The 18,526-nt window shown below is 42.8% G+C and overlaps 1 protein-coding gene across 1 annotated transcript in view; it reads right to left on the bottom strand.

Moving 5' to 3' along the window:
* Positions 1-18,299, bottom strand: part of LOC115135364 (R3H domain-containing protein 2) — a 75,122-nt gene extending 56,823 nt beyond the window's left edge. Inside the window, 1 exon segment of the mRNA XM_029670036.2 lies at positions 17,554-18,299. The gene's annotated coding sequence lies outside the window, so the exon portion shown is untranslated.
* Between the last annotated feature and the right edge of the window lie 227 nt (positions 18,300-18,526).

The raw sequence follows: 18,526 nt of genomic DNA, 5'->3' as shown, positions 1-18,526 counted from the left end.
GAGGATCTCAATTGCATACTCTCTCCTCACTGCCTTCTCAAAACCCATTGTAGGAGAAGGTCAGAGGGGAGGGACCTCTGGCTTTCTCATCCAATGGGTTTTGAGAGAAGGAGGCGAGGAGAAAGGATGCGGGGAGTACGCAATTGAGATTCTCCCCCTCTCGTACGCGCTCTTCTCTCCCCCTCGCCGTCTCCCTCTAGCAAACACTCTTTTCTCCCTCCATCTCCTACCCACCTTCTTTTCTTCTGTCACCTGCATCCACTTTCTCCACATCTCTCCACCCCACTCTCTGTTCCTAGCACATTATGTTCTGTGTTAGTCTTAACGGTTAGCCAGATGTTCCCACCCAATGTTTTGTAAGAATCATCTATTTGCTGTCACATATAGCTACAGTACAGAACACATCTCCATGGATAGCAGGCTCCTTATGACAAATTCTGTCTGTGTCCCCCCCCTCTTCTCTGCGTAGATGCACAAACCAACTAAGCCACCAACGGGGTGACCTCGCTCCCACTCCCTTCCTCCCCACTTCTTTCACTCCCTGTCTCCATCTCTCCTGGCTCAGTCTCTGTTATCCCTCCCTCTACTACCTCCCTTCTGTCCTCCCTCTACTACCTCCCTTCTGTCCTCTCTGCTCCATGACAGGTCCCAAAGTGACGGATCCTTCCTGTCAACTCTCCACCCCTGCCCCGGCCTCCCCTCCCCTCCCGCCCGCCTACAGGCCAACACAGTAGCAGGGAATTCCTCATTACCTCAGCACTGTCTTCACCAAAGTGTGTGTTCTCACACTAGCCAACCCACACACTAGCACAATATATAAAGCCATAATTATGCAGCATAGCCTACATGCACCACTATTAAAATGGAACAGTCCATAGACATAGTTAGATAGTCGGTGATTTCATTAACACCACAATTAAAACCAGTACATCCAAACCATCTAAAAACCAATGCAGGTGAACAGATCACAGAAGGGTAAATAGATTGATTATAAAACCGTAGCTATGGGGACAAATGGAAAGTTACATACCGGAATATTATTTTAATGATATCTTATCGTTTTGACAATATCACAATAATATTTTTTTGCACCAACATTTTCCAATGCTTTTTAAAATAGGGAGCCAATTTGTTTTCAGCACTTTTATTTCCTTGACTGATCAAAACTTGTTTTCTAATGTTCTCATCTCCCTGCAGCAGACACATGGTGAGCAATATGTTTGGAACATTGAATCACAATGAAGTCAGAATCAAAAATACATAACCGGTACGTAAGTATCGTGATAATATCGTATTGTGAGGTGCCTGGCAATTCCCAGCCCTATAAAACTGTACTTTATAGAAGCTATTCTAAGCTCCAGATAGATGTCAGCTACTGTAGAGCCAGGCAGGAAGCTAAATCATACTTTAGCAACGTTACAAAAGACAGGACACGAACAGAGACCGATAAGAGGCGATAAGCTAAGGCAATCCACCGAATAATAGTTTGAAGTTTAACTTTGACACATCCGGCGTAACTGGTAAATGTGAATAATACAAAACACAGTGGCGCACACGCAAACACATCGCTTGCTTACTGTGTTTAGAGATTTGCAGCTCCCATGCAGAGGTTTTGCAGGATGAATGATCGGGTGGAACGACAGGCTACAACATATCGCTATGCTAGCAGATCGCTGACATCACTTTAGTCTCAATAAAAACTGACTGTATCCGAGGAGAATCCATCCGTCCCCCACGGGCATCTAGCCTAAAGCTTATTTTATGGTCTGGGAGCACTCACGGTCTTGTCTGTCCTCGCTAGCTGTACATGGTCGGAGCTATGTCGAGGTTTTTGTAAACGAGGAAGGAAGGACCCCTCTTTTGACTGCCCCTTTTTCTGAATGAAGTGTACAAGCACAGAGACGGTGAGCGAGAGAGCGAGCAAGCACTCTCCTCTCACTATATCATGTGCACACTGCTCTGCCTTACTCTACTCCTTCACCAACCCTCCCTTCCTCGCACTCCCTCTCCCTTTCTCTCTCAGTAACAATATAATTGCGCTGACAGGCAGCCCAGGGCTAGTGAGGAAACCCAGCTGTTTAAAGGACTATGTCACTGGGGGAGCAGCACGACGGCAAGACACACTTCAATGACGAGAAACGGACAATGAAATGTTCATTCCTCCATTCACCCACTCAAGGTTTGCATTGCATCCCTCCTTGCTGTATAGGAAGCCACATATAACCTAGATCCACAAAAGCAAGCCATGTGACCATCTCTAGCCATCAAGTCCTCAATTACAACCAACAGCGCTAGATTCTCTGCTACACTAGTCTCATTCAGTGCCCTTGGGTTTGGATGAAAAACAAACTGGTGTTGGTAGGAGAAATGCACTGCAGGGGTATGGATGGGCATAAAGAAAGAAAAAAAAGAAAAAAAAGATTGCAAGAAAGAGCTCATTAGCAGGGGGAAAAGATCATTCCCTAGACAGGATGAATGGATTTGAATCATCTTCCTTAGTTCTCCCTGCCTGAAACAAGCCCTCACTGCAGCACAGAATGTGTAAAGGCAGTCAAAAGTTCAGCAGCATCAGAAAGAGAGAGGCTGGATTGGACTTGAAAAGGGTCAGAAGAACAGCAGGATTGGGGTCAATTCAGAAAATTGGAATTTCAGTTTACCTTGAGAAATAATCAGACCGATGCACTGAATTAAGTGTGCACAAAAAAATAAATCATAGAACATACACATTTTTTGACAGTGAAGATAACAGTTGTACATTTTGCTCTACACTCCAGTATTTTGGATTTGAAATGAAATGTTTCACCGGAATTACAGGACCAGTAGCGGCGCGAAAGGGCTGGGTTGAGATTATAAACAAGAGGTGGGTGTGTCGAGGCGTGCCCTCTCACTGGCAAATCAGAACATGCTCCATGGCTAAATATGTGGTTGCTCCAAGTTGCTTATTTATGGTCTTTCATCCCATTTCGTTCTCAAATCTGTTAGTCCGTAATAACCTAGTTCATTAAATGTCCCGCATTTGCTTAATATTTTGCACATGTTTGCAGTCCACATTGTTCTAATTGCATTGCTCCAATATGGAAAAAGAAGGGTTAAAACACAGGCTACAGCATTCACACTGGCCTAATTGCAAATTATCAATTGCAAATTGCTGTCTGGACATGAACTTGCCAACGTAGTCAATAAGCAAGATTCAATTCACCAGGCTATTGATAAGATCTAAAAAGACAGTATAATTCTAATAAAAACATAACTTTTTTAAATAGGCTGTGTCTAAATACAGTTATAAGCAACATATTTGCTCCCCGTGGGCGCATAATAATAAAGACAAGGCAACAAACCGGAGGGTTTTACACACATCCAAACTGTTCATAGGAGCTGGATAAATACCCAATATGAAGAGAAAGAGAAGGAATGTCCACTTAACATTATACTGAATGCAGGGACCATCTTACACATGACATTTGCACTTATCAGAAATAACTGGCGAAATTGCACCGCATTTTAAACCATATAACCTACCGTTCAAAACGTTTGTGTTCACTTAGAAATGTCCTCGTTTTTGAAAGAAAAACTTTTTTTGTCCATTAACATCAAATTGATCAGAAATACAGTGTAGACATTGTTGTAAATTACTATTATAGCTGGAAACGGCAGATTATTTTATGGAAAATACTACATAGTAGGCGTACAGAGGCCCATTACCAACAACCATCACTCCTGTGTTCCAATGGCACGTTGTGTTAGCTAATCCAAGTTTATCATTATAACAAGTTTATCATTATAAAAGGCTAGTTGATCATTTCAAAAACCCTTCTGCAAATTATGTTAGCACAGCTGCACTGTTGTTCTGATTAAAGAAGCAATAAATCTGGCCTTCTTCAGACTAGTTGAGTATCTGGGGCATCAGCATTTGTGGGTTCGATTACAGGCTCAAAATGGCCAGAAACAAAGACCTTTCTTCTGAAACTCATCAGTCTACTGTTGTTCTGAGAAATAAAGGCTATTCCATGCGAGAAAGTGCCAAAAAACTGAAGATCTCGCAGAACGCTGTGTACTACTCCCTTCACAGAACAGCACAAACTCGCTTTAAACAGAATAGAAAGAGTGGGAGGCCCCAGTGCACAACTGAGCAAGAGGACAAGTACATTAGTGGCTAGTTTGAGAAACAGACACCTCAAGTCCTCAACTGGCAGCTTCATTAAATAGTACCAGCAAAACACCATTCTCAACAGTGGAGAGGCAACTCTGGGATGCTGGCCTTCTAGGCAAAGTTTCTCTGTCCAGTGTCTGTGTTCTTTTGCCCATCTTAGTCATTTATATTTATTGGCCAGTCTGAGATATGGCTTTTTCCTTTGCATCTCCGCCTATATCGCTAGCAGTCACAAGTAAACTAGTTTAGTCAAAAAAGGTCGTTTTTTGCAAAAACAATGCATGGCCATCATATTTCTAATGTTGATCATTGAAAGAATGTAGCCAGCTACATTAACCATTTTGCAATTTAACTTGCTACCAGAGAAAAACTACAATGGAGGAAAGTACTAGAGAAAAGTATCTTACACATCATTCAGAGCGCTGTCTGGTGATCCAATGATGTGAGCAAAGACAGGCCTAATTTCATTACATACATGATCTGGAGCAAAATCCTTTCTAAACAGAGTTTACAAATAAGAAGCATTTTAGATCTGCATTTACAAAAAGCAGCAAGATATTTTCGTTCCTTTTCTGTGTGAAAAATGCAGAATCCTGCATTAACGTGACCCCTGACATCAAGCGTGTCTACACATTTTTGGGCTGCATTTACAGTTTGTTTTGGTTGTGCTTCGGTGAGAAAGAGGAACAAAGATCATACACCTGGTTGTTGGCAAAGGGGAGAGGGAATTTGTTCCTCTAACTTTCTCACTCATCATTATTCACAATTCATTAAAACCAGTAAGCATTAGGGGGCGCTATTCAAATTTTTGGATGAAAAACGTTCCCGTTTTAAACAAGATATTTTGTCACGAAAAGCTGCTCGACTATGAATATAATTGACAGCTTTGGATAGAAAACACTGACGTTTCCAAAACTGCAAAGATATTGTCTGCGAGGCAACAGAACTGATGTTACAGGCGAAACCCAGATAAAAATCCAACCAGGAAGTGCCGCATTTTTTGAAACCGCCTCATGCCAATGATTCCTTATATGGCTGTGAATGAGCGTTTTCCACGTATTCCCCAAGGTGTCTACAGCATTGTGACGTCTTTTAACGCATTTCCATTGAAGAATAGCCGTAAGGGACCATATATAGCAAGTGGTCACATGGTGTCTCCCGCAGAAAATCTCCGTAAAATACTGAGGTAGCCATTTTTCCAATCGCTTCTTATGAGAAACCAATTGCCTCGACGGATATAATTATCGAATATATATGTTAAAAACACCTTGAGGATGGATCCTAAACAACGTTTGCCGTGTTAATTATGGCGTTGTAGTGGTAGCATTTTCCGGTCGATTTCTCAGCCAAGCATGATGAACAAACGAGAGCTATTTCACCTACAAAAATAATCTTTTTGGAAAAAAGGAACATTTGCTATCTAACTGGGAGTCTCCTGAGTGAAAGCATCCGAAGATCTTCAAAGGTAAATTATTTAATTTGGTTGCTTTTCTTATTTTCGTTAAAATGTTGCCTGCTGCCAGCAGAGCCTAGCATAGCATTATGCCATGATAAACTTACACACATGCTTGTCTAGCGTTGGCTGTAACGCATTTTAGAAAATCTGAGATGACAGTGTTGTTAACAAAAGGCTAAGCTTGTGTTTTAATATATTTATTTTATTTGCGATTTTCATGAATAGGAAAAGTTTCTAGGGGTATTTATGTCCGCTGCGTTATGCTAATTCGTTTGAGGCTATGATTACGATCCCGGATCCGGGATTGCTAGTTTCAAGAGGTTTTAATGATACTCCATAATCATGGTGGCATCCACATGGATGTAGTGTGGAAAAAGATCCCATTCTTATTTACAATAAAAAGTGACTCCAAATGACAACACATTAATTATTCTGTTCCAGAGTGACAAGGGTGGCTGGAGTCTGACAATTTTTAGGGCCTTCCTCTGACACCGCCTGGTATAGAGGTCCTGGAAGGCAGGTAGCTTGGCCCCGGCTCCACAAGGAGACTGCCTGTTACGTGAATGCAGTAAGCCAAGTTAAGTTGCTAGCTAGCATTAAACTTATCTTATAAAAAACAATCAATCATAATCACTAGTTAACTACACATGGTTGATGATATTACTAGATATTATCTAGCGTGTCATGCTAGAAAAAAATTATACGCAACATATAATCTGACTGAGCATACAAGTATCTGACTGAGTGGTGGTAGGCAGAAGCAGGCGCGTAAACTTTCATTCAAACAGCACTTTGGTGCGTTTTGCCAGCAGCTCTTCGTTGTACGTCAAGCATTGCGCCGTTTATGACTTCAAGCATATCAACTCCCGAGATGAGGCTGGTGTAACCGAAGTGAAATGGCTGGCTAGTTAGCGCGCGCTAATAGCGTTTCAAACGTCACTCGCTCGCGCTGAGCCTTGGAGTGGTTGTTCCCCTTGCTCTGCATGGGTAACGCTGCTTCGAGGGTGGCTGTTGTCGTTGTGTTCCTGGTTCGAGCGAGGAGAGGGACGGAAGCTATACTGTTACACTGGCAATACTAACGTGCCTATAAGAACATCCAATAGTCAAAGGTTAATGAAATACAAATGGTATAGAGCGAAATAGTCCTATAATTCCGATAATAACTACAACCTAAAACTTCTTACCAGGGAATATTGACGACTCATGTTAAAAGGGACCACCAGCTTTCATATGTTCTCATGTTCTGAGCAAGGAACTTAAACATTAGCTTTCTTACATGGCAAATATTGCACTTTTACTTTCTTCTCCAGCACTTTGTTTTTGCATTATTTAAACCAAATTGAACGTGTTTCATTATTTGAGGCTAAATTGATTTTATTGATGTATTATATTAAGTTAAAATAAGTGTTCATTCAGTATTGTTGTAATTGTCATTATTACAAATAAAATCGTCCGATTTATCGGTATCAGCTTTTTCGGCGTTGAAAAATCATAATCGGTCGACCTCTAATACACACCACCCTCTGTAGTGCCTTGCGGTTGGAGGCCGAGCAGTTGCCATTCCAGGCAGTGATGCAACCTGTCAGGATGCTCTCGATGGTGCAGCTGTAGAACCCATGGCAAATATTTTCAGTCTCCTGAGGGGGAATATGTTTTGTCGTGCCATCGTCACGACTGTCTTGTGGTGCTTGGACCATGTTAGTTTGTTGGTGATGTGGATGCCAAGGAACTAGAAGCTTTCAACCTACTCCACTACAGCCCCATCAATGAGAATGGGGGCGTGCTCGGTCCTCCTTTTACTGTAATCCACAATCATCTCCTTTGTCTTGATCACGTTGAGGGAGAGATAGTTGTCCTTGCACCACACGGTCAGGTCTCACACCTCCTACCTATAGGCTGTCTCATCGTTGTCGGTGATCAGCCTACAGCTGTTGTCATCAGCAAACTTACATTTACATTACATTTGTCATTTAGCAGACGCTCTTATCCAGAGCGACTTACAAATTGGTGCGTTCACCTTATGACATCCAGTGGAACAGCCACTTTACAATAGTGCATCTAAATCTTTTAAGGGGGGTGAGAAGGATTACTTTATCCTATCCTAGGTATTCCTTAAAGAGGTGGGGTTTCAGGTGTCTCCGGAAGGTGGTGATTGACTCCGCTGTCCTGGCGTCGTGAGGAGTTTGTTCCACCATTGGGGGCCAGAGCAGCGAACAGTTTTGACTGGGCTGAGCGGGAACTGTACTTCCTCAGTGGTAGGGAGGCGAGCAGGCCAGAGGTGGATGAACGCAGTGCCCTTGTTTGGGTGTAGGGCCTGATCAGAGCCTGGAGGTACTGAGGTGCCGTTCCTCTCACAGCTCCGTAGGCAAGCACTATGGTCTTGTAGCGGATGCGAGCTTCAACTGGAAGCCAGTGGAGAGAGCGGAGGAGCGGGGTGACGTGAGAGAACTTGGGAAGGTTGAACACCAGACGGGCTGCGGCGTTCTGGATGAGTTGTAGGTGTTTAATGGCACAGGCAGGGAGCCCAGCCAACAGCGAGTTGCAGTAATCCAGACGGGAGATGACAAGTGCCTGGATTAGGACCTGCGCCGCTTCCTGTGTGAGGCAGGGTCGTACTCTGCGGATGTTGTAGAGCATGAACCTACAGGAACGGGCCACCGCCTTGATGTTAGTTGAGAACGACAGGGTGTTGTCCACTTAATGTTTAAACTTAATGGTGGTGTTGGAGACGTGCAGTCATGAGTGAAAAGGGAGTAGAGGGGACTGAGCACACACCAACTGAGGGGCCCATTTATTGAGGATTATCGTTGCGGATGTGTTGTTACCTACCCTTACCACCTGGGGGTGGCATGTCAGGAAGTCCAGGATCCAGTTGCAGAGGGAGGTGTTTAGTCCCAGGGTCCTTAGATTGGTGAACAATCAATCAAATGTACACTGCTCAAAAAAATTAAGGGAACACTAAAATAACACATCCTAGATCTGAATTAAATACTTTTTTCTTTACATAGTTGAATGTGCTGACAACAAAATCACACAAAAATTATCAATGGAAATCAAATGTATCAACCCATGGAGGTCTGGATTTGGAGTCACACTCAAAATTAAAGTGGAAAACCACACTACAGGCTGATCCAACTTTGATGTAATGTCCTTAAAACAAGTCAAAATGACGCTCAGTAGTGTGTGTGGCCTCCGTGCCTGTATGAACTCCCTACAACGCATGGGCATGCTCCTGATGAGGTGGCGGATGGTCTCCTGAGGGATCTCCTCCCAGACCTGGACTAAAGCATCCGCCAACTCCTTGACAGTCTGTGGTGCAACGGGGCGTTGGTGGATGGAGCGAGACATGATGTCCCAGATGTGCTCAATTGGATTCAGGTCTGGGGAACGGGCGTGCCAGTCCATAGCATCAATGCCTTCCTCTTGCAGGAACTGCTGACACACTTCAGCCACATGAGGTCTAGCATTGTCTTGCATTAGGAGGAACCCAGGGCCAACCGCACCAGCATATGGTCTCACAAGGGGTCTGAGGATCTCATCTCGGTACCTAATGGCATTCAGGCCATCTCTGGCGCGCACATGGAGGGCTGTGCGGCCCCCCAAAGAAATGCCACCCCACACCATGACTAACCCCCGCCAAACCGGTCATGCTGGAGGATGTTGCAGGCAGCAGAACGTTCTCCACGGCGTCTCCAGACTCTGTCACGTCTGTCACATGTGCTCAGTGTGAACCTGCTTTCATCTGTGAAGAGCACAGGGCGCCAGTGGCGAATTTGCCAATCTTGGTGTTCTCTGGCAAATGCCAAACGTCCTGCACGGTGTTGGGCTGTAAGCACAACCCCCACCTGTGGACGTCGGGCCCTCATACCACCCTCATGGAGTCTGTTTCTGACCGTTTGAGCAGACACATGCACATTTGTGGCCTGCTGGAGGTCATTTTGCAGGGCTCTGGCAGTGCTCCTCCTGCTCCTCCTTGCACAAAGGCGGCGGTAGCGGTCCTGCTGCTGTGTTGTTGCCCTCCTACGGCCTCCTCCACGTCTCCTGATGTACTGGCCTGTCTCCTGGTAGCACCTCCATGCTCTGGACACTACGCTGACAGACACAGCAAACCTTCTTGCCACAGCTCGCATTGATGTGCCATCCTGGATGAGCTACACTACCTGAGCCACTTGTGTGGGTTGTAGACTCCATCTCATGCTACCACTAGAGTGAAAGCACAGCCAGCATTCAAAAGTGACCAAAACATCAGCCAGGAAGCATAGGAACTGAGAAGTGGTCTGTGGTCACCACCTGCAGAACCACTCCTTTTTGGGGTTGTCTTGCTAATTGCCTATAATTTCCACCTGTTGTCTATTCCATTTGCACAACAGCATGTGAAATGTATTGTCAATCAGTGTTGCTTCCTAAGTGGACAGTTTAATTTCACAGAAGTGTGATTGACTTGGAGTTACATTGTGTTGTTTAAGTGTTCCCTTTATTTTTTTGAGCAGTGTATTTGTAAAGCCCTTCTTACATCATCTGATGTCACAAAGTGCTGTACAGAAACCCAGCCTTAAACCCCAAACAGTAAGCAATGCAGGTGAAGAAGCATTTAAGACAGTACTTACTAGTGTTAATCAGGGCCCGGTTTCTCAAAACAATCATACGGCTAAGTTCATCATTGGATGCCTTAAAATCTGTTTTGGAAACGGGGCCCAGATATCCAGTTTCCTCTTCTTCTTCCTCCTTTTTCCATGTAACAGTCATCTCCCCCTCCTCCTCTTTCACTCCATAAACTACATCCTCCACTTCTTTTACAGTTAAATCCTTCTTTCACTCAACGAGTCTTTCTTTTTAACTGTAACAGCCTCACACTCTATTTCTTGTTTTACTGTGATATCCTCTTCCTCCGTCCAGCAGACCTCTTCTTCAGCAGGAGTAGAGTAGTTTAGTGACCGCATGGTCGAGGATGTTAGCTAGCTAGGTCATTGCTAACTTAACCAGCCCGCTAGCTGACTAATAACAACACCGTAAAAATGAATTTAAATTGGATAACTAACTAGACGACAGAAGAGGGTTTAAAACACCGTGGCTAATAGAGCTTTATTGGTTTGGCTATTTTGGCTAGCAAGCTACCGAGGTGGCGGACAAACTGTTGCTGCTGCTGAAAGAAGCGTTCCGTCCACTAGATTTTACATCACACCAACAGCATTGCCTTAAATTCCCACACCGCCATCTGCTGACTGGAGTGGGTAACGTAGTAGAGTAAAATGTATATTTAATTTTCAGACAAAAGTTAGTGTAGAACAAACAGTTATGTTTTTGCATTATTACATATTTATTCACTTATTTCCAGATATCTTCTAAACTACCTACAATGCACTATTTCTCAACGTCATATGGAGGATCTACTCTGTGCTACGGAGTGTGTATGCTAGCTCAAGCTTGCAAATGTTAGCCACACCTCATGCTTTCCATGTACTGTGTGACTGTGTTATCTAGAGAGAACCCATTATAACGGTAGGCTCTGGTACCTTCTTGCCGTTGGCTCAAAAGGAAAGAGAAAATCATACATATCATACAAAGTGATAAGCTTTGAGGGCACTATGGTGTTGAATGCTAAGCTGTAGTAAATGAATAGCATTCTCACATAGGTGTTCCTTTTGTCCAGGTGGGAAAGGGCAGTGTGGAGTGCAATAGAGATTGCATCAACTGTGGATCTGTTGGTCGGTATGCAAATTGTAGTGGGTCTAGGGTTTCTGGGAGAATGGTGTTGATGTGAGCCATGACCAGCCTTTCAAAGCACTTCATGGCTACAGACGTGAGTGCTACGGGTCGGTAGTCATTTAGGCAGGTTACCTTAGTGTTCTTGGGCACAGGCACTATGGTGGTCTGCTTAAAACATGTTGGTATTACAGACTCAGACAGGGAGAGGTTGAAAATGTCAGTGAAGACACTTGCCAGTTGGTCAGCGCATGCTCGGAGTTCACATCCTGGTAATCCGTCTGGCCCTGCGGCCTTGTGAATGTTAACCTGTCTAAAGGTCTTACTTATATCGGCTGAGGAGAGAATGATCACACAGTCTTCCAGCTGATGCTCCCATGCATGTTTCAGTGTTACATGCCTCGAAGCAAGCATAGAAGTAGTTTAGCTCATCTGGTAGGCATGTCACTGGGCAGCTCTTGGCTGTGCTTCCCTTTGTAATGGGCAATATTAACTAAATATGCAGGTTAAAAAATATATACTTGTGTATTGATTTTAAAGAAAGGCATTTATGTTTATGGTTGGTGCAACGACAGCGATTTTTTTTCGTTTTGTTAAATCATCACCCGTTTGTCAAAGTAGGCTGTGATTCAATGAGAAATGAACAGGCTCCGCATCAATTATATGCAACGCAGGACACGCTAGATAACATAGTAATATCATCAACCATGTGTAGTTAACTAGTGATTATGTTAAGATTGATTGTTTTTTATAAGATAAGTTTAATGCTAGCTAGCAACTTATCTTGGCTTCTTGCTGCCCTCGCGTAACAGGTAGTCAAGCCTGCCATGCAGGCTCCTCGTGGAGTGCAATGTAAGGCAGGTGGTTAGAGCTGTTCTTAACTGACTTGCCTTGTTAAATAAAAGGTGCAAAAATATATATATATATATATAATAATAAAAATTTTAAAAAGGCAAATCGGTGTCCAATAATACCGATTACCGATTGTTATGAAAACTTGAAATCGGCCCTAATTAATCAGCCATTCCGATTAATCGGTCGACCTCTAGTATGAACTGCATGCACCTCTCTCACATCAGACACCGTTATGTATGCATGCATGCGCACACGCTCTCATGCATCATGACAAAAATATGGCAAATGTTAGGCTAGTTAAATACAATATTGTTGCTTAATTCAAACAAAATCAAAACATTACAACTCCACGTGCAGATTTTGGTCCTATTGCGTATGATAGTCCAGTTCCGTATGAACGCTAGAGGGCTATGACGTTCTATCAAATGTAGTCACAGGCTGAATCTCAAACCAAACACATGGCCCATAACCCCTTTATCGAGTTGCCACTTGCCCTTGTGTTCAATAGTGATCAATCTAGTCTGTTAAGTGTTTTAACCTAAATTAGCAGAGACAACGCGCACTTGACATCAACTGCCACTTATCAATATTCCAAAATTAAAAATCTATTTGGGACCATTGTCTCCTGTGACCTAAATTGTGCATGGCTCACTCACAATGATACACAGGCACTGGGGCAGACAGACGCATACTCTGATAGACAGTGAGAAAGTTGTAAAAACATCTCTATTCCTGTACAAGTAGGCTATATCGGTCACAAGTAATTTCATCAGCTGATTTAAATTGTTGTAGCCTGCTTGCGTCTAGCTAGCGTCACTGACAAACACAGGGATGGAGTTTTAGCTAGCTGGGCACTGCACTGATAAACATTAGGGCTTGCACAATTACCGTATAATCGAAGGTTATGGATGAAAATAAAACTGTCATAACCGTTTATGACCACCTATTATGCCCTCACTGACTTGAATGGGGATGTACGTTCTAGTCATTCAATTTCTATGGCAGCATATGCAGTCAGGAGCGGAGGAAAGATAAATGTATATAGAAATAAAATCGATACAGTATACAGTATGGAAATAAATATATAAAGATATATAGCTGCGTAAAGTAGGGTCAGCTAAAAGCACAGAGAGCAGCAGCAGACTCGATACTGTACTGACTGGGGGGCAGAGCAGGCTGTTTCGCTGCTGTCACATACCTTTCATTGCCATTTTTCAACTTAACAACGATGACATGCCGAGCACCTTATATTCATGGCATATAATTTGAACGATGCAAATCTCATACTAACGTTACAGCATTGTTGCATTGGGTATGTTACATTTTTATTTTTCCCCTTTATGATGATCGGGACCTGTTCGTGGTAGTTTCGTGATAACTGCAATGTGCCTTCAATTTAACTAGGCAAGTCAGTTAAGAACAAATTCTTATTTTCAATGACGGCCTAGGAACAGTACCTTGTCAGCTCGAGGATTCGATCTTGCAACCTTTCGGTTACTGGTCCAACGCTCTAACCACTAGGCTACCTGCTGCCCCAAATTTATACATCTCACAACAATGGATTTATTGCGTGCTTTTGTTTGGACATCTTGTGACTGAAATATCAGCTCTAATAGTGATGACTGATGATCCAGTTTCTCTCCCCCTCGATACCGGTTCATGTCTTCTCCCAGTGAGTGGTTTGCTGCCTCAAACCTCTCCTTTGCAACACAAACCAGTTTCCCCCCCCCAACCTTTTTCTGCGATAAAAGTACATGTTGACTGAATAAAATAATGTCACGACAGGCCTGACTGAAACAGCTAATGTCTGTAAACTTACCAAATGTCAACAAAATAAAATATGCTAGACAAGGTGGGATCTTTTTCTGCCTGTAAAATAGAATTGCTAGAATTGGCGGTGGGAAATTATTTTATGTGAAATATTTATATAATAACCATCATACCAAAGTAACTTGGAGTCACGCGATGATATGTTGTGGGGTCCTCCCCCTACGATTTGGGAAAGCATGCAGTTTATTAGGCTAAAAATGTCAGATTAAATAAGTGATATACTTCACAGGGTGGTGAAAGTGCACAGCGATGATGCTCCTTTCCAATAAATATCGAGGGTCTTGTTCTGGTGACATGATGATCAATTCTTGACTGCAGTTTGACAAAAAAATTATCTTGCTACTTTGTCCATAACAATGTCATCATGTAGGCTATACCTGCACTGTATCTGTGAGCTGTTGGCAAGAGCACACGTGCTAAGACCAGAGTGGGAACAGTCGCTATATAACGCAACCTTTTTTTGGGATAAACCAGTAACTTGTATTTTTTTTAATTCGATACATGGGAATTTAACCACAAAAAAAAGTTATTTTCATGTGCACTACATCATCACGCACAGCTTTTCATCCGCAAAAAGTACAATTGATGGAAACATCTTGTGGGACAATGTGCATATTGTTTTCATACAGATTTTAGAATATTCGCATTCAAATTTGTCCTCAATTGGATGGAAGTTGAGCTAATGACAGTAATGGCAGGTCTGATCCAGTCTGGACCCACAGCCATGCAACCAACACACACATGTCCAATGTAAACCTGGACCCAGAGCCCTGCAACCAGTCACCTATCCCCTCCCAGCCTCCCGGTCTGATCAATTATTTACATTTAGCAAGCAGTGGAAGGATTATATACATCTAACAAGGCGTGGAGGGAAAGACAGCGAGAAGGAGAGATAAACAGATAAATCGAGGGGTAGATAGAAGGAGAGGGGGGGAGAGGATGAATAGAGAGAGGGGGGGGAAGAGGAGGAGAACGAGAGAAGCAGCAGTAGCACCAGATCTGTGCTCAGGCAAAGATCTATAAATATCTCTTCACGTCTCTCTAGAAAAAGCCACCATCCTCACTGCTGCTGCTGCTGCAAACACAGAAGCAGATCTCAGGTAGACAAACTGATGAGTAGGGATAGGGTTCTATGGCGGTGAATCTACCCCAGGATTTTATCCGGATCAAAAAGGTATAGAAACAGTTGCATTTTTAAGCCAACTTCCTGCAATTCTACAAATTTATCCATGGAGCAGAGATGTTTTTATTTCTGTTTTTAAAGCTGATTTCCTGCAATTACTCCCATTTTGCAATGCAGCGGAGTGAAAAATGCAGTTTTAAAGCAAGTTTCATGGAATTCAATTAATTTTGCCATGGCTTATGCTGTTCTTTGCTCAAACATAAAATTAACACTGATGTGGGTATTTTCAGATCTTCCTGTCTAGGTTTAATTTAGGTGATTCTTAGTTCTCAGATAGATAGGATACAAAACATTAGGACACATGCTCTTTCCATGACAGACTGACCAGGTGAATGCTATGATCCCTTATTGATGTCACTTGTTAAATCCACTTCAAATCAGTGTAGATGAAGGGGAGGAGACAGGTTAAAGAAGAGTTGTTAAGCCTTGACATGGATTGTGTATGTGTGCCATTCAGAGGGAGAATAGGCAAGACACAATATGTAAGTGATTTTGAATAGGGTAGAACAGAATGAGATGACTCATCACTTTGAATCACAATTACTCAGGGCTATCAAATCACCATCTCAAAGAATTATATTTATGATATAGAACTTCCATCTATAGGCCTATCAATTGTATGTCTAATCTAGTCAAACCAGTTCATCTATAAATTAAAATAAACATTTTAAATGTGGCTAGATAACACATGGTACAAACTAAGGATAGAAAATCAAATGTCTCGAGCCTTTTCATGTTCCAACAAAAAAATGTAAACTAAACAGGCTCAAACTGCATATTTACGTGTGTTTATGTACCAAATGATAGTTAGGGTACAGCCACCAGTGCAATAGCAAATTGAGGTGGATGACAGGAGGTGGATGACAGAGACAGGCAGCCACAGCAGGCAACTCCCACCACACTGCCGCTTCATTAGAAGCAGACTGTTGAATCAATGGTTCACCTACTGAAGACAAGCCTGTCCCTAAAACCACACAAGCTACTCTCTAAAAACCACATGCCCCACCCATGACATTCTGACACCAATTTACTATATGCTGCTGCTGCACAGGGAGTGAGCAGCGTACATTCATCTGCACTACATGCTTTTCCTATCCAATCTCTTATGTGCTCATGAGGCAAGATGAGTTGGGGGGGGACTGAAGTTGGCTACATTAACTAATCTAATAGACCATGCTATTCTGTGATATTCAAACCAGATTGTGGAGTACCGTTAGTTTAGGCTGTATAGTATATGATGGGTATTTGATCCCCGTACAACTAAGAGTATTTGAATAGTGCTTCCCAAAACATGTATGCTCAGGCTGAGGCTATATTTCCAGTAAAGCTTTCAATCCCCCCCACAACACAGTTCCTAGTAAACTGTATGATATGTAGGGTATCCAACAATGCATCCAGAAATCAACTATTCTCCCAAAAATACAGGTAGAGGGAAAATGACTAACACACACACACACAGTGCTTGGCACTGTGCATATGTTGAGACCATAACAAAATATAGCAACACTTCCATACAGCCGTTACAAAGTAGTTTGTGTAAAGCATAGCACAGCGACTTGGAAGACAACACGTGTCTTCTAAATTTCCATGTCTTGTTGCAGAGGGTTAATTTGAATTGAAAGAAAATGCTTAAATGAAATAAATGTTTAAATGAAAATAATGTTTTGCTCCATGAAGTAATCCAATGTTTTCGCCACCATCTTGTCCATTTCAAATCTTCTCTCATTGATTGAGGTGGGTGTCCACCCCAAGTGCCGCATGCCAATACACGGAGTTCGGAGTGCAATCATGTTTACATTAAAGACACTGGAGCCGACAGGAGATATGGGTCAGAAAACTTTCCTCGATGCAGGAATGGGATATGCCACTGTACTCAAAGTTAACTTCATCCACATTGAGAATATTTAAATACTGCTAGTTTTCCAGGAAAACTGCCTTTTTCGTCGTAATGCTAACTAGCAGGAGCCACCGCAGCCATTTTGGAATGGCAGTGTCAGCCAATCAGCTCATTTGTTGTTCAACCAAACATGTAATTTCATAATGGCTGCTGTTAGCTACTGCTAGTTAACATGAGGACAAAAAGGGCAGTTTTCAGGGAAAACTAGCAGTATTTAAAGAGCAGTGTTGATAAAAGGTACGATTTGGAGTACAGTGGCATATCCCATCCCTACATTGAGGTACGTTTTCCAACCCATATCTCACACCAGCTCCATTGTGTCTTAATGTAGCCATGATTGAGTTCAGACTTCAGTGCAGCTCAGTGTAAAATAGCTTCACGATAGGGTCGGTATATTCTGGCAAGTACATTAGGTAGACTAGCTAGTTAGTTAGCTAATTTACAGTGGTTGGTAGAATATTTGAAAAACTCTCGCTTACCGTTTAGATGAGTCTTCTCTCAACGAAAGCTTCTTCGATGGGTTTTTTTTTCGAGTTGAAGGCTGCTAACGCGTTAGCTACTGCTGGTACACAGACAGGCTACCATTAGTGTAGGGTAAGCTAGCAGCTGCTAGTGCAGTGCGGAGTTCCCAAATGTTTAACGTTAGCTAGCTAAACGGACAGTTCACACTGACAATACGCAACAACCAAGTTAGCGTTTTCTTCTTATCTAACAGTAACGTTAACTTAGCTGTCAAACAAGGTGTCAGCTCACCTGCTCCTTTTAGCTAGCTAATTATCTTCAACGTTAGCTAACGTAACATTCGATTTAAAAAAAAAAATATCGATGACAAGATATGGGTTACGAGACAATTGAAGAAATGCCGATATGTATGCGGTTAGTTAGCGATACCGCTTGTCAACCACCCTCCGAATGGTTTACCCAATGCTAAGAATAAATCGCTAGCTAATTAGTAACGTTGGCTCCATGGCTAACCAAACGCTGCCCTGGCTGAGTTGGCTCACGGTGAAAGCCACTGCACTGTCAAACGCGACTCAAAACCGCACACACGTGAGGGGTATCTACATCGAACGTGGAATATAAAATCAGAGAGAACGCATCCAATAACTTATAACATGAAAATAACGAGAACCTTACACTTTGGATAAAATAAAGAAAAACGAGATTCCCTTCAGCTCCGGCTTCCAATACTGTGTGATTGCGGCCCGCAATACAGGGTGTTCCTGCATGTGGGCATTCCTGCATCAGCAGGAACGCCCCCCCTCTCGAGCATCCAATTGGTTCCTGCTTAACCGCCTTTACCATCAGAAATACAGTGTAGACGTTGTTAATGTTGTAAATGAATATTGCAGCTGGAAATGGCAGATTTTTTAAATGGAATATCTACATAGTAGGCTATTATCAGAAACCATCACTCCTGTGTTCCAATGGCACGTTGTGTTAGCTAATCCA

The sequence above is a fragment of the Oncorhynchus nerka genome, linkage group LG2, assembly GCF_034236695.1.
Source record: "Oncorhynchus nerka isolate Pitt River linkage group LG2, Oner_Uvic_2.0, whole genome shotgun sequence".
Taxonomy (NCBI): Eukaryota; Metazoa; Chordata; class Actinopteri; order Salmoniformes; family Salmonidae; genus Oncorhynchus; species Oncorhynchus nerka.
The sequence above is the reverse complement of the archived record's forward strand: the minus strand, read 5'-3'. Positions and strand labels throughout refer to the sequence as shown.